Genomic DNA, 17,653 nt, shown 5'->3' with positions numbered 1-17,653 from the left:
GAGTGAAGTCACACAAGTATTTTAAACTGAGGCCACTTTGGAATTTTAAGGCTCTAGAAATGTTTAATATCTATCAATTTTTTTCTTTTTATCCTCCCAATTTGTTCAAGTGTCGACACAACTTTTTTTTTATGGATAACTCCTTTTTTCAGGCAAAAAATCCCTCATTTCAAATTCTTTTCCATTATCGTTGCGAATGATTTTGATATTTATGTTGAATTGTGTCTCTATGAGAGTGTAAAAGTTTTTTAAAATAAAGTTAGTGTTAAATTTCGACTAGAGTAGGTAAATCCAAGTGTATTTATTAAATTCGTCAATAATAGAAAGAAAATATCGATAAACTTCGTAAGAAATTTCATCGCAAGATCTCCAATCACAATACATGATATTGAAACATTTGGACCAACATGGACTAATTGAAAATGGTAGTTTATGAAGTTTGACTAGAGCTCAAACACAACAAGGCTTACTTTAAAGTCTTTAGAGACACGTGTAAGAAAATTTGACCTAAGCAATAAAGAGTGTCCAATATGGTAATGCCATAGGTCAAATCCTTCACCTCAATTTAATTCTGAAGTAACATTTGGAAACATGGCTTAATAATGTATTGTTAAAGAAACTTTAAATTGTTGCACCTCATATAAATCATATTTCACTTCACCCACTTCAATTTCTTTTAAATCGAAAGCTCATATCATACATAAAGCTGATGTGAGAAAATAAGGCAACATCTTGAATTCGCGACTAGTCTTATGATTGATATAAGATTAAAATTAAAGCATGAAACACAAAATATTATGGAGAACTAATCCTTTTGATATCTTCTTGATTCCAACATGATATTAACTTTATCACTATTTTGTGAAACAATTATAGAGTTATTGTCCATTCCGTTACTTGTGTATAAATATGATGTAGGCACAATGTGATATGAGGTATTAGCGTAGCAAAAAAAATTGATAAACATGCCAAAACTTTTGAGTCTTGACAAAAATAAAAAAATGATTATACCAAGTATACTGAGTGATTATGTTGTGACAATGACATTAGTTGCGTGTACTACTCTCCCCTGATTATTGACTATTTTTCAACATTGTTTTGTTCATATATGGAGGACGAAGAAAATTGATTCGTACTTGCTAGCTTTACTTTCCTATGGAGTTTATGCCCCTTTAGGTACCCATGCAACTTTTAATAGGTTTTCGTACTATGTTTTCACTTATTACAACTAGAATGTATAAACTTTTTTTGGATTAGCCTTAAAGCATTATTTAACTGAATGACCTTTATAGTGTGAATAATACAATCTCTCATGATTTGAAATATATCTTTTGATAGTTTTGTTTGAATCCCTAAAGCTTAATGCCAAAATTCTATTGTCTGAACTATCTAACGACATCTCCTATATTTTTCTTCTTATTGGACAATATAATAGAGTTCATTTAGTTAAGAAAAAAGTTTTTATTAATGGTGTTTATGTCTTTATACTCTTTTATGATTCATTCAATCCCATGAAAAATTTTATTACCCAATCTCTTTGTTGATATCCTACTATAGTTCTTAGCCCTCCACATGTATAGTTTGGAATTGATTCGTAGGTAAGCAGTTTATCAATAAAATTTTTCAATTTTAAAAAATAAATACTTATATTATCCTGATTTTGTATTAAGTTCACTATTACCTATTTTACCTCATAAATATTGGGAGCATTAAATTGTGAGTATATTTATTCTAACTCGACCCAGAGTTGGTGAGTTGTATCTGCATAAAAGGTATTACACTTAATATTGACCGACTACATATTTCTTATATATGTATAACAATATCATTGCATTGAAGGTAGTGCTCTATATGCGGACTGCTTGCATCTATCGGTTTTTTTAAGCTTATATTGAAAAACCTTAGTTTGTTTTTTATTTGTAGATGTACTTCATCGATCTTGTTCAGGTGTGATAGTTGTTCGAATCTACTAACTGTCTCAGAAGCATTACATTTGTGCTTTCATTTGCTTTGATGTAGTCTAAACTATTTAGATTAGGGGAATTGAAAATAATTTCATTCGATGATGATGGAGTTTGAAAAACGAGTAAAGTTTGCAGTTTAATTAAAGTTTTCATTATCTATTGTTGCTATGATAATATGAAATTTTAGTTGAAGAAGGGTTTTGACTAAAACCGACCAATATCTAAATAGATTTAGGAGAATAAAGGACAAAAAATCACAGAAAAGATGAGTGGTGATTTGAAGAAATCCTAAATCAGGATTTTCCTTTCTTTTTTCATATTATTGATGATAAATAAAAAGAAATATTTATACTGAGGAGAAAATAAGGTACACGTACTTGGCACATACACGAATATTTTTCCCTTTTAACCCTAACATTGTACAAGTACATATATCTACATATTTGGGACATGCATGCGTGGAGCCCTTAGAAGGCTCTACAACCTTCATCATTCACCACTCGAGCTCTGCAGATCCCCATAGTTTTATACATATGTATATTCATATAACTTGCTTAAAAGTCATTGATATTGATGATAACATTTGCGGAATATGTTGTTGAAACTTAGTTAAAATTTGTTCTCATCTATATTCTAATAACTTAATGATTATATGTGTGTGTGTGTGTGTGTGTGTATGCTCTCTAGTAAAATTACTTGTAGGTTATGTTTTTTGATAAATGAAAATTCACAAAAAAAAAAAGAAATAATTCACAAACCTTAGGTTAATTCTATATTTGAAATATTGCTTACAAAATTATAAATATAAAAATACATCCTGCATTTTTTTAAAAATAAAAGATCTATTTAATCCATGATAACCATTAGCTTAGGCTTCTAACTAAGCTCAAATATCAAACATCTATTTCACATGTTTGATTTCTTTACCCTAAAACACTTAAATTCAAATCATAGTCAATAATGGGTTCCATGCATGTACAAACTAATTATGAGCAACAAGACAATCAATTCTACCTAACTCTCTCTCTCTCTCTCTCTCTCTCTCTCTCTCTCTCAGGACGATTTGGTATTCACTTGGCAAAGGGTCTATGTATACAGATATAGACACATACATGTTGAAGATCAGTATATGTATATATTATAACTTAGCATTCGCTGAATAACAAAAAGGTAGACACCATTTACAAAGACTTGACTCGTGTACCAAAATCATCTCAATTACTAAATTGCCTAAAGCTTTATATATATTTTCTCAGCTTGCACGACCCACCACTTATATTAATATTTACAAATATTTGTTAAACTGAATGAAATATTATTTTTTTTAATTTAGAGATTAATTTAGTAGTTGAATGTGGATGCTTACAATGGTATAGTTAATTATTAAAATTTAAAGTACATGCCAAAATTTTTATATGCACGTTAAAATTAAAAGTTAAACTGAACCAATACTATTAATTCGGACTCTCATTTATTAATAAACTTGTATTTAGATCATTATTGTTAATTAATTTTTTGAATTGTGAATAAAAAACTTGATTATTTTAATCGAAATTTGTGACTTTAGTCGAATGAAAAATTAAACACATGGATTATTTATCAATTATTATTTGAAAATAATAATAATAATGGAGAGGATAATCCAAATTGAATGAAAAAGAAGGTAGTGATGAATTGAATGTTTGAAGGTTACTTTTTGTGGTGACATAAAATTGAATGGATTGAAAAGAGTGTTTTAAGAATATTCTTGTGCTCGTATTTCAAAATGAAGGGAGTATGGAGTCCATTCATGGTGTGTGTGTGTGTGTGTGTGTACGTAATTTTCCATCAACCCCATTATGTGCGTGTTTGTGCATGCGCCATTGAAGGTCCATGAACATGTTGGCCTGATAAAAAGGTCACACTTTGCATCATTCATCACTACACCCACATTGCAAGAATACACCACCACCTTTTCAATGCATGAAATATATATATATATATACACACACACACACACACCCATATGCATATGTATATGTATATGTATATATCTTACCATTACCAATTTGAATAGAACTTATCGTTTCCTCCCACTAAACTAAATAATTCAATAAAACTATTATCCTCCAATTTAATGATAGATGTTAACTAAAAAACAAAATTACTTTAATTAATGAAACTAATATACAAGTAGATAGAGTTGATGCTCTTACTATATTGCATACATTTATATCATCACTATGTTTAGGTCATGTTAATTTTATTTATAAAAGAATTTATAGATTTAAAGTGTTTTGCCATAATTCTAGTTATTAAAAAAGATTACTTTTTTAACATGTCTTAATTAGATCGTAACTTCAATCCACTTTCATATTTTCCTGCACATTTCTCAAATTTTAATACAAAAATCAAGATGAATTTTGTTTTATACATTCAATATAAAAATATATACACATATATATATATATAAGCAAATAAGAGTAAAATACCTTTAAAAGAATATTAATATAAATAAATTCTTATCACTTAAGCTTACAAAAGAATGATTTATCTCGTTTACTTATTCATTATTCAAATAGAAAATATTATCAATAGAAAAAAAATTAAAAAAAAAACTTTATCAGACAACCTCATTTAATAAAATTTAATATTTTATTTATTTAAATATATTAATATTTAATAAAATTTAACTTAATCTCTATAATTTTATTAAAATATTAATAAATTAAAATTTTAATCTTAAAAATAATAATTATTAATTATATAAAGTAATAAATTTTATGTTTTTAATAAAGTTCGATCTTATAATAAATATTTTAATTCTTAGATTATTGTATTTGTGATTACAAACTCTATATATATATTATCTCTTATATATTTTTGAATCGTAATTTTCCCAACAACTGATCACTCCTATCATGATTAGTTTCATTTTCATAAGGTCTACATAATGTATATGTATGTATGTATGTATACTTGATGGTTTAAATTTATGAAATAAGGTAAACATAAATTGATTCAACTGTATAATAATATCAAATAATTCAATGAAAAGCATATAACAGGAGAATTAAACACCACGTGGGGAGAGGATTTGTGAGTGGTAACATGCGCATGGAAATGGCAAATGGGAGGCCACTATCACATGCAATAATTTATAGGGTAGTTTTTGATATGATGGGATGACATAATACACCACCTGCTTACACACACACACACATATACATATACATCGTGACTGCTCTTCTTCATGAATAGTAGTTGATCTGTTGAGTCAATTCAAATGTGTCACTCTTCTGGCTTCACTATTTGTTGCCAATTACAGTAAAGCTCATGAAAATATTTAATTAATAATCTAGTTGTATTATCATAATCATAATCATAATCATAATTAACTAGATGACGATTTAAAAAATTAATTATACAAAGTATTGTAAATAATTAAAAATTAAATTATATTTTTATATTTAAAAATTTAAGTTGATAATTATTATATATATATATTATACATTAATTTTATGTTTATATTTGAAAGTTTTATCTCTATGTGATATATAACTATAATTAATATTCATAAATTATGTTTATTTAATAAACATAAATAGTTATATAATTGAATAATTAAGTCTCTCATCATCATTAGTAGTGAAATTACTAGAACTTTTGAATAGGAAATCCTAAAACAGAATTTTTGGTTCTTCACATTTAGTAAAGATTTTTTAGACCATAAAATTAACTTTATATGCATGTCGTGTAGTTTCTATATGATCATATGTTATATTCAATCTTAATACATGATATCTCATAAAAATTTTCCTGAATTCAGCTTATTATATAAAATTGAAATATTATATTTCAAACACCAACAAATTTTATTTTTCCTTGTCTAACACCCCAAATTCAATATGATGAACAATTCTTACTCATTTCTTTTTCATACAAAGAGCCTACAAAATATACATCTGAATAGCTCAAAATTTATCATATAATTTATCATCTAATGTGATATATATAATAGTTATATATACAGAATATGTGATCAAAATTTTAGAGTTCAATAAAACAAAATGAAAATTTTTAAAATATGAATAAAAAGTACGTAAACTGTAACACCCAAATTTAATTTTAAATGTAATTTAAAATAAATTTATAAATATAATTTTTGTAATTTTTTATTTTAATTTAGTGTAAAAATGAAGAAAATTTGATGGGGGATGAAATTGAAAATAATTTTAGAAAAAAGAGGTGAAAATTTTGGTTCTGAAAATATTTTTAAAAGAAAAATAAGAAACTGGGGGTCAATATACAATTTAAAGAAGTTGTGCCACGTGGGATGCCTGTCAGCAGCTCCGACGAACCAGAACATGCCACGTGACAATGGATGCTGACGCGGTGCCACGCGAGAGGCCACGCGGGCGATCTGCGTACCTGCGATCGAACGACCAAAATCTGTTCCTGCGCGCACGGACAGTCTGGATGCATTCCCTCCCCAAACGTGATTAGACGGTCATATTTAAATGGGGATAGATATAAATAATCCTCTTCACAGCAAACCCTAACCCTAACTGCCAGACACCCTCGCCGGAGAAGAAGACACAGTCATCGCCACCCGCCGCCACGCTGGAGCTACTTCCGACCGCCAAAAGAGGTAAAAAAAAATTTTTTTTACTCGGAATTCAATTTTAAACACCTCCATGGCCAAATCGAAGTAAAAGAATCGGCCAATAGGCTGAAAACTGCGAACAAAGTCAGGCAGCACCGCCGCGGAGAATTTCACACAATGCCTCCGAGAGGCCCTTTTCGATTCTTGTTCAGAGTAATTTTTCCACTATTGTGATCACCGTTTCCTTATCTACAGGTTGACCAGAGCAAAACACCCAACCACAACGTGAGCTAGAGGAGTCACCGCACCGGAGAGCTCCGCCACCGGTGAGTTTTGATTTTTTGTATTTTTTTGGTCAACTAAAGCCCCTTAACGTATTTTTTTGCAGGGACTGATGTAAAATCAGTCGAATTCAACCAAAAATGATCGAAAACAATCGACTCGAGGTGGGCCGCCGTCGCCGGAGCACGGCGGAGCCGCCGTACCAGAATTTCAAAATTAGCCAAAATTGGGTCCTGAGACTGATTTTGAATTTTTTTAGAACATTTGTAGGTACTTATAGCGCATTTTAATTCCCAAAGAAAAATCCAGAGAATCGAGGGATCGTCTATAAGCGCATAACTCTTCTATCTACTATAGGCAGTTTGAAGACTTTTCTTAATTAGGACGGTCTTTGATATAGTTTCTTCAACTAATTCGGGTCTAATTAATTTTCTTTCTCTAATTTATTCCCAACGTACAGGAGATCTACAAGGTCTATCATAAAGTGTTTCATATGGAGATGCACCAATACTGGACTAATAACTGCTATTATAGGCAAACTCGATTAATGATAGATACTCATCCCAATTTTCTCCATCTCTAGCACACAAGCCCTAAGCATATTTTTTAATATTTGTATGGTTCTTTCTGTTTGGTCATCTGTTTGTTGGAGAAATATCATGCTGAAAGATAAAGTGGTGTCTAGAGCTTGCTGGAGATCGTCCAAAATCTAGAGGTAAAATGAGCATCTCGACCTAAAACTAATGACATTAGAATGCCATGAAATCAAAATCACTTCCTTAATATATAGCTTGACAAGTTTTTCTAAAGGGTCTGTAGTTTTTATTGATAGAAAATAGGCTGACTTTATTAATATGTCCACTATCACCCAAATAATATCATGGTTCAATCTAGTTCTAGATAAAATCATCATAAAGTCCATAGTGATGTGTTCCTACTTTTATTTTGGAATTGTTAGGGGGTTGGAGTAATCCCCTTAGCTTTTGATGTTCAACTTTGATCCTATGATAGGTGATATATTTATTAACAAATTCAGAGATGTTTTTCTTCATTCCATTCCACCAATATCGAGGTTGCACATTCTAATACATTTTTGTGATGTCTGAGTATATGGTAAACCTAGAATTATGTGCTTCTTTTAAGATGAGTCTTTTCAAGTTAGGGTCATTAGGAATGCACAACCTTCATCTGAATCGAAACAACCCATCATCATGAACTCTGAAACCAAGTCTTAAACCCTGTTCAATTTCTTTCCTCAAAATCTCTATAGTAGAGTCAGTTTCTTGAGTATATTTAACTTTCTGAATCAATAGTGGCTCGATTCCCAAGTTGGCTACATTCATTCCCCATTTGTGAACACCCCATTGTAACTATTGTACAGTCTCTAGAGTCTTTCATTCAAAAGCTATTAGTTTTGCAATCATACCAGAGGTGCTGCAACTCAGTGCATAAACCACCACATTTCCTTTTCCTGGATGGCAGAATATCTTGCAATCTTAGTCCTTAAGAAGATCCATCTATCTACATTGACGCATATTCAATTCCCTCTGCGTGAAGAGATATTCAAGACTCTTGTTATCAATATAAATCTCCAATATCTCTTCATAAAGATAATGATATCAGATCTTAAGAGCATGTACAATTGTAGCTAATTCGAAGTTATGAGTTGGATAATTTTGTTCATGGCTCTTTAATTGTTTTAACCCGTAGGCGATGATTGTATGATGTTGCATTAACAGACATCCTAAACCCTTACCTGATGCATCAGTGTATACTGCATAACCTCCTGATCCACTTAGTAGAGTTAAGACTGAAGCTGTCAAAAGTCAATTTTTGAATTCTCTGAAACAATTTTCACAATCTGGAGTTCATTCAAAGTTAGTATCTTTGTTTTTAAGTCAGGTAAGAGGGGTTACAATCTTAAAAAATCCATTCACAAATCGGCAGTAGTTTTTAACCATACCCATAAATTTACGGATACCTTTCACAGTAGTGGGACATTCCAATCCCATAATATACCCAACTTTTGCCAAATCCACAGATATTCCATCCTTGAAAACCACGTGACCTAAAAAGGCAATTTGTTCAAGCTAGAATACACATTTACTTTATTTTGTATATAACTTCTTTTTTTTTAAAGGGTTTTCATAACCTGTCTCAAGTATTCTACATGTTTTTCTTAACTCTTTCAATAAATCAATACATCATCAATAAATATAATAACGAAATGTTTTAGTCAGGGCTCAAATATCCGATTTATTATACCCATAAATATAGCCAGAGCATTCATTAACCCAAACGATAAGACTAAGAACTCGTAATGGCCATATTTGGTTCTAAAAGTGATCTTAGAAATATCTTTTAGTTTAATTTTTATCTTATGATAACTGGATTGTAAATCAATTTTGAAAAAGTCTTAGGCCCCTTGCAATTGATAAAAAAGATCGTTAATCCTTGGTAAAGGATATTAATTCTTGATGGTGACTCGGTTGAGTTCTCTGTAATCTGTACACATTCGGTTGGTTCCATCCTTCTTCTTGGCAAATGTCACATGAGTGCCCCAAGGGGAGACACTAGGACAAATAAATCTTTTTTCTCAAAGTTTTGTTAATTGTTTCTTCAACTTTTCCATTTTAACTCTTATTAATCTATAAGGAGCAGCATAAATAGGTTAAGTACCTGGTTGTAGCTCAATATAGAATTCTATTTCACGGTTCGAGGGTAGCCCTGAAAGTTCATCAAGAAATACTTCTGGATATTCTCGAACCACCAACACATCATAAAAATCAATCTCCTTATTTTTATTATCTACCATGTCAACCTCCACATGTTAAGTTTAATAAGTTGTAAAACTTAAATAATGATAATATGTTGTAAATGACATCACTCTATTACGAAGTAAAAGTTTTTTCAGTAAAAATATTAAATACAACCTTCTTATTATGACAATGTAGAATCGCATAGTGAGCTGCTAGTCAATTTTTTCTTATAATTACATCAAAATCCCTTACATCCAGAAGTACTAACTCTATCTTTACTTCCCTATCAGCTATCTCTATTATACAATTTTTATATATAATATCAAAAAGTAATACATTCACGTCTAGTATGGATATCATCAAGATATATTTCAAATAAATAGGTGTAACACCCAATTGTGATGCAAAAGTGTGTGACACGAATCAGTCTGTGGAACCAGATCTATTAACACCCTAACTAAGCTCTTAGAGATAGGACATATACCTTGAACGACGTCCGGATTTGCTTCAGCATATGATGAAGTAAGAGTATACACTCATCCCATCTCTGAGATTCTATTTGTTCCTTCATAAGTGGACAGTTGTGGATTAGATTTTGTTGGCTACCGCACTTGAAACAGGATTGAGTGACACGATGACACGGCTGATTACCATGATTCTTTTCATAAGTAAGGCAAATAGGTGCCTTATCGGGAGTTGATGGTGGTCTAGGAGATATTTCTGTTATCATTATAGGCCTTTTATCTTATGAACCAAACACTGGAGTCAACATTCTCAAAGTTACAAGGGGTCTAGAATTGCCTGCTAATAAGGATGAACCCCTAAGTCTTCTTTTCACTATCTATGCTTTGGCTAAGACTTCATCATAAGTATTCAATTCTAGAACTGAAAGAAAATCCTGAATTTCTGAGTGTAGCCCCCCACTGGAACTTATTTGCCCTCTGTCATTCATCAGTCAGAATTGTAGAAGAAAAATAAGTCAATTCAGTGAATCTCCGTGCATACTCAACTACCGATAAGTTCCCTTTAGTTAATTGTATAAATTATAACTCCTTCCAGTGTCGAAGTCATGCAGGAAAATATTCAGCGTTGAACGCCCCCAGAAACCGTTCCCAGGTGATAGGAGCAGGTAAAGTGGTTTGTCTGAATGCTCACCAACGATTAGCTTCACCTACAAGAAGGTATGTAGCAAGGATCACCTTTTGTTCAGTAGTCACCCATAAAACTCTAAATGTCTTTTTAACTGATTTCGACCATCATTTACCTTCAATAAAATTCTTAGTACCAGCGAAGGTAGGAGGATTAAGTCTCATAAACTTCCTATGATAATCTGGATCCATAACTGATAGTTTTGGATTACGTGGAGCCGGTGCTGGGAGATGATCAAGTATCCCTTCCCTAGGCTGATTGACAAGCTCCTCTACTATGTGATACAACCGATCAATGTGTTCCTGTAAAGACATATAATTGGGATTTTGCCCCAGTGGAGGTTGTCCATGTCTCATTTTATAGCCCTATCCACGTCTCATTTTATAACCCTACATCCTTAAAAAAATGGGATTAGAACATTCTCATATAATGTTTCCTACTCCTCAACATCTCAAAAGTTATAAGAAATTACATTTAAACTCTAAAACTTCATGCACAAGGTATGATTCTAGGAATGTGTGCTCTGATACCATTTGTAACACCGCAGATTCGATATGAGACGCAATTTTTACTCATGTCATTTCCATACAATAAGCCCATAAAATATTCATATGCATAGCTCAAAATTTATCATACAACCTAGCATCTCACGTGATATATACAATAGTTATATATACAGAACATTAAGTCAAAATTTTAGTGTTTAATAAAACAAAATGAAAATTTCTAAAATATGAACAAAAAGTACATAAACAGGAACCTTTTTACATGTTCTCCTCGTCTAGCAGCGGTTCTGACTCTTCTTTCTCATCTGAAAAATATCAGGGTGAAATTTAATGAGTTTCACCAACTCAATAAGTATTTTCCTTCTTTCAACCCAAATAAGATTTTAGGCAAAACACACAATATGAGACAATGCAGTAAAATGTCAATTATAACCTCAAAATATAGTCACTTACACTCAAAAGATCATATATATATATACTAAGAAGGTAATTTATAAGGTTTCATTACGCAATGCCATTTATATCTTCATCAAGGAGAGACAAAATGGATCCTCCCATTGCATGGATAGCACCCACACATAGAATCTCGCAATGGCCATTTTTCTTAATCCTCCCATTCCCTGTACACGCATGACACAAATTAATTACTGTAACTTAAACACTAAACAGAAGCTAATTTCAATCGTAATTACGAGTTTCAATGACAACACAATAAAATGCTTGAAAATATTGGGTTCCGTACCTGAGGAAGACTCTTCGGCTTTCCGGGTGGTGAATCGGATTCCAGGTCCCAAAGAAGACTCTTCAGCTTCCCGAGTGGTGAATTAGATTCCTGAATGGATGAATCCAGTTCCCATGCCTGGGGAAGACCCTTCGATTTTCAGTAGTGGTTTGGTTTCCCACACTCAAGGAAGGCTCCTCGGTTCTCAAGCAGGTAGGTGACCTGACCAAGCTCGTGCGACAGCTTGACACCGACTATCGCTTCCCATTGCTCAAGAGCCAACCAAAAGCACAGAAAAAAGTTTACATTCTCGGCGTGGTGCGATTCGACCTAGGTTTGGCTCCAGAAGGTTTTTTCTCATCCACCTGTGGCTCCCTTGCTTGCTTGAGATTTAGGTGACTATTTTCATGCCTAAAAACCAATTAGTGTAAAATAGAAAAAGATTGAAAGAAAATAAGGGAAAAAAGATGAGAAAGGGACCAGTTTTACCTTTTTATCTTTTTTTTTTTACTTCAGTCTCTACCATCACACGACATCTCGACCCGATTCCTCTTATTTTTTCTTCCTTTCGGCTTCGGCTTCACCACTCTCCTGCCTCTGCCACCCTCTCTTTTTCTTTCCTTCCCTTGTGGCGGCCGTTCTCTGCTCCCCCTTCACATTCCCGCTCGACTACTCTTTTCCTCCTCTCCCTTCCTCTTCTTCAGTGTCCCTCTTCTTTGCCTCTATTTCAAAAACGAATTTATCAAAAACGAATTTATATAGAAAATGATTTAAAAGGTTGTAATTAATTATAAATTAATTAAATAAGAGCTTGTAGTTATATATATATATATATATATATATTATATTTCCCGCAAGCTAATGCCTAATTAGAGTCCAGGTTGAATCTTTGCTGCCAACAGTATATTCATCAGTTTCTCTCTTAAAGTATAAAGTGAGTGAGAAGATATTTTGTTAAAAAAAAAATCCAGTCATGCAGATCTTCTTGGCATCTGATTAATAATTAATTTATTATTTTAAATAAAAAATTATGTTAAAAAATTATAAAATTTACACGAGTCAATTCTCAGTATTTCTTTAATATATATATATATATATATATATTTGCTTATGCTGAAGATACGATGTTAAAATTATTCATATCATACGCATTTATGTCTTATATATATGTTTATATATGTGATCTACCTTAATGCTTTAGTATGTTAAAAATTATTTTTACATACTTATTAGGAGAAAATTGTTGAGATTGAGAGAATTTAAGGTTTTTAATGTAGGAAAGTTAGAATGATAATGTTGGTAAAATATAACTAAACAGGGCATAATCACAACAAAACGAAGTAAAATGAGAAAAGACACAAAATTTAACATGGTACGACAAGTGCGTCTACATTTACAGATAAGATTGAAAAGAAATTTTTCTACTATGATCAAATGAGATAGTACAATGTATCACCAATAAGATTATAGGTCCTTCTATAAAGTTTTTCTTCTACAAAATTATTCACGGTATACATAAAATATTCTTCAAGGTAAATACAAAATATCTTTTATAATAAATAAATATCTCACAAGATAAAGATAAAATATTATTTATAATATAAATAAGATATCCTTATAATCAAGGCACATCAACAAATTTTTTTCTTGCCTTGAATTCTCTCAATCAACAAAGAAAATAACTATTTCATCACATTGTCTTGCCACCCCGCCCTCACATGGCACTATCAAATATTATATACTCCAATCAAGTGTAGATTATGCCTAGACTTACTGCCTAATTCCCAAACAAAGTGATATCTGTCATTAAGTTATTCACACACAACACCAACCCCCTAATATGTGTCTAAACTACTTGATTCTTATAAATCAGCTATCATGCAACTGACAAGACATATACAACTAGATTTCATGCTTTTGTGGTGGTTTAATATTCTTTCCCTATGTATTATAATATTATATGGTTGCTATTAATCAAATGCATTATAATATTCTTAATTAAGAACTTGCACTTTATTTTTTAGATTATTGGACTGAAATTCTAGTTCTACTCGTTCTCTGACACCGGGATCTAATTTTGTTATTGTCTTCTCATTTTGATTTACGAGTTAAACAAACTCACTAAATATCACATCTCTGTTGAGGATTAACCTTAAAAACTTTGAGTCATTATACTATAATCTGTAGTTTTTCACTTTAAATGCATATCCTAGAATTATTTATTTATTTGCCTTTGGTTTAAGCTTACCATCTCTTACATGAGCATAAGAAGAATAATCAAACAGTCTTAATTGAAAGTAATCAGTCGGTGATGTAGACCATACCTCAAAAGAAATTTTGCACTCAATAAATATGGATGAAGATATATTAACCAAGTAACAAGCAGTGTTCACAATCTCAACTCAAAATTAATGTTTCAAACTTGAACGAGACAACATGTTTCATGTCTTATCACAAAATGTCTTATTAATGCATTTTGTAATACCATTCTGTTTTAGTATTTTACCACAAGTGTAATGTCTCACTATGTCTTTTGTACTGCATAAACCATCAAATACATGATTATAAAATTTTAACATATTAGTTTTAAGATACTAGATCTTCCTCTTTGTCTATTTTTCAATCATGATTTTCAATATAACAAATGTTGAAAATGCTTATTCTTTAGATTTCAGAAAGTACACTGAAACTATCTGAGAGTAATTGTCAATCAGCATCATGAAATACATGTCACTACCCTTGAAGGAAATTGTGTATGAACCCTATAAGTCATAATGAATATAATCCAAGTTACTTCTAGTCTTATATACTACATTTTTGTTGAATTTTATCTTGGTATGTTTGCCAAACACATAATATTCACATAAATTTATGGTTTTTTCTTTATGCTCGTTCAATAAGTTTTGCTTACTCAAAACAGATAAACCTTTGTCGCTCATATAACCCAGATGCAGATGTCACAACTAATTTTGATTATTATCCCTTAATTCTATAGTAGATTCTTTGATGCTACAATCGTGCACTAGTCCTTCGCTCCCCAAATATACTAGACCTAACACTGCATGCACCGATCTATTTCTATTGGGATAGATCGTGCGCGATTCATCTCCTTTCGTGCCAACATATAGGGAATGCTCAAATTTGGTCACCATGCCTCTCTCCTTTCTTCTGGTTTCTTGGACCACTGTCATCATTTGTTTGTTTGTTTTAGGTAGCGTTAAGGACTATTTGCTCAATCTCTCTTTAATCAAATCTAGTTTTATCTCAATCACTAGCTCTGATACCATTTGTTAGGAAAATTAATCTATAAATTGAAGCGGCCCAGAACTTTAAAGGAAATAAAGTTATGAATTAAAAGTGAAAGCGAAATAATAGAATTTAGGGTTTACATTCTTTACACAATAATTTAGAATGCCCAATAGGGATACATGAATGTCCCTTCTAAAAGAATAAACAAAATTAAAAAAATAAATAAAAGGCAATATGCTGAGCATTCTAGGACAACCTTTACGGGGAATGAGGAAGTTCGGGGGGTGAACTATTTACAACTCTCATGTTGATTGGGATTTGGGTCTTGGTCTTCTTGATCTGAAATAGTTAATGAAAAGATGAGCTACACAAGCCTAGTAAGAATATCACACTACTTATTAATACAGAAACTAAATGTTAGTAAAAATTATAAAAACAACTAAAGGAGTTCTTGATTTAAGTATATTCATTTATCATAAAGAAAACCATTTATTGTATATATTTACAGTTGCGAGATTTCTAAAATTGATCTATAGAGACAATAACTCAAATAACATTTCAATCTCATATTCAAGTGAGTAAAAAAAAAAAACTTTCCCTTTCTATTTGTCTACTGGTATCCCTAGGGCCTAATAGGGATGTTCCACTACGCGTGAACCAATATTCAACAATGCCAACTAACCGGTCATTCCTATACCACATCTGATATGAGTGCCAAAAATACAATCTCTCAATACTCCATCTGGTATAAAGTTGAATTGGGTCGTCCCCATACCCCATTCGATATGAGCATCAAAATTACCAATCCTCGATACCCCGTCCAGTATGAGGCAACGTTCACTGTAGAATTCTCTATGTACCTGATATGTCCACCATCTCTGAGAATATCTAGTAAGGCTACCATTCATTAATTCACATGATCAATCAATTTTTCATTTGTATATTAACTACCAATTTCACAAATCAACCGTAAATCACGCAAGATAAGCAATATATATATCAAGGAAGCATAATTGAATCAATTAACATTCCAGTATATCATCGTGTATTTAAAGCTGTAAATTCAATAATCAGTTAAACAGGACAACAAATAAATTACAAACCGGTTTTCGTCTCCATTGGTAACCTATAATTATTCTCAAAGTTTTCTAAATTACAAAAAATGTCATATTGCCGATTATTAAGCTTCAATTCTATAACAGAGAATAAGGTAAGAAATTCTTAACCAAATTGGTATCCGAAATACTAAACTTTCTACTGAGCCTATTGGTAGTCCTCAGGTTTTTTGAATTTTCCTAGGGAGATTAAAACATGCTTTACGTACTTAAAATATCCTAAAATAACCCAAAATCGGTGTTAAAAACGTTTTTTTTTCCCAATTTCAAAATTCTGGCACGGTGGCACCGCCGCCAAGCTCACCTTCACGGCAGTGGAATTTTTTGGTGCAGTGACTTTGCCAGCTCACCTTCGCGGTTGGGTCTTTTTCTTCAGTCAACTTGTAAAAAATAAAACGGTGAACACAATAGTGAAAAAATCGTACTAAACGAGAAATAGGAAAGGACTAATCGAGGGCGATTTAAGATTTTACCTACGGCGGCGTCGCTGGGCTTTGCCCGCGATTTCTAGCTCATCCACCATTTCTTTTGCTCTGATTTTGCCATGGAGGAGCTCGGAATCAAATTCTGAGCGGATAGGAGAATTTTTACATTTTTTTGTCAAATGTGGCTTTGGCGTAGCAGCGGGCGGCAGTTGACTCACTTCTTTAACGACTAATTCTTCTTCTCCGATGGGAGGCTTGTGATTAGGGTTTAGGTTCGGTGTGATGCGAGATACTTATACCCGTCTAACAAATTAAATAGTCTCCCCTCTTAAAATAAATTTAGTCTTTCAAATTTGTCTCCCTCTCACTCAATCAAATAGTTAGGGATACTAAGCTCTGATATCTGATTTTAGCTCCCATGTGGCCTTTCTGTGTGTGTGATTCTGCCATAAGACTTTAACGAAGAGAATTTTTTAGTTGCGGAGTACTCTACTCTTTCGGTCTACAATGCCCACCGTACCTCTTCATAGGACAGATTCTCATAGAGTGAAAGGGGCTCGTGGGTCAAGATGTAAGAAGGGTCCGAGTTTTACTTGTGTAGCCTGAACACATGAAACACATTATGAACTCTTGATAGTTCTGGAAGTAATCTCAGTCTACAGCAACGGTACCAATTCTGTTTAAGATTTCAAATAACCCAATAAAATGGGGATTTAGTTTTTTCCTCTTGCCAAACCTACTGATTCCTTTAAAATAAGTGACCTTAAGGAACGCACGATCATATTTCTCAAATTTCAAATTCCTCATCCGGGTGTCCACATAACTCTTTTGTCTGCTCTGAGCCGTCTGAATGTTCTTTCTGATCTTAACTATTTTCGTTGTAGTCTCCTCCACAAAA

This window comes from Carica papaya, chromosome 6 (assembly GCF_054855325.1).
Source record: "Carica papaya isolate Zhongbai chromosome 6, ASM5485532v1, whole genome shotgun sequence".
NCBI lineage: Eukaryota > Viridiplantae > Streptophyta > Magnoliopsida > Brassicales > Caricaceae > Carica > Carica papaya.
Note: the sequence above shows the minus strand (reverse complement) of the source record.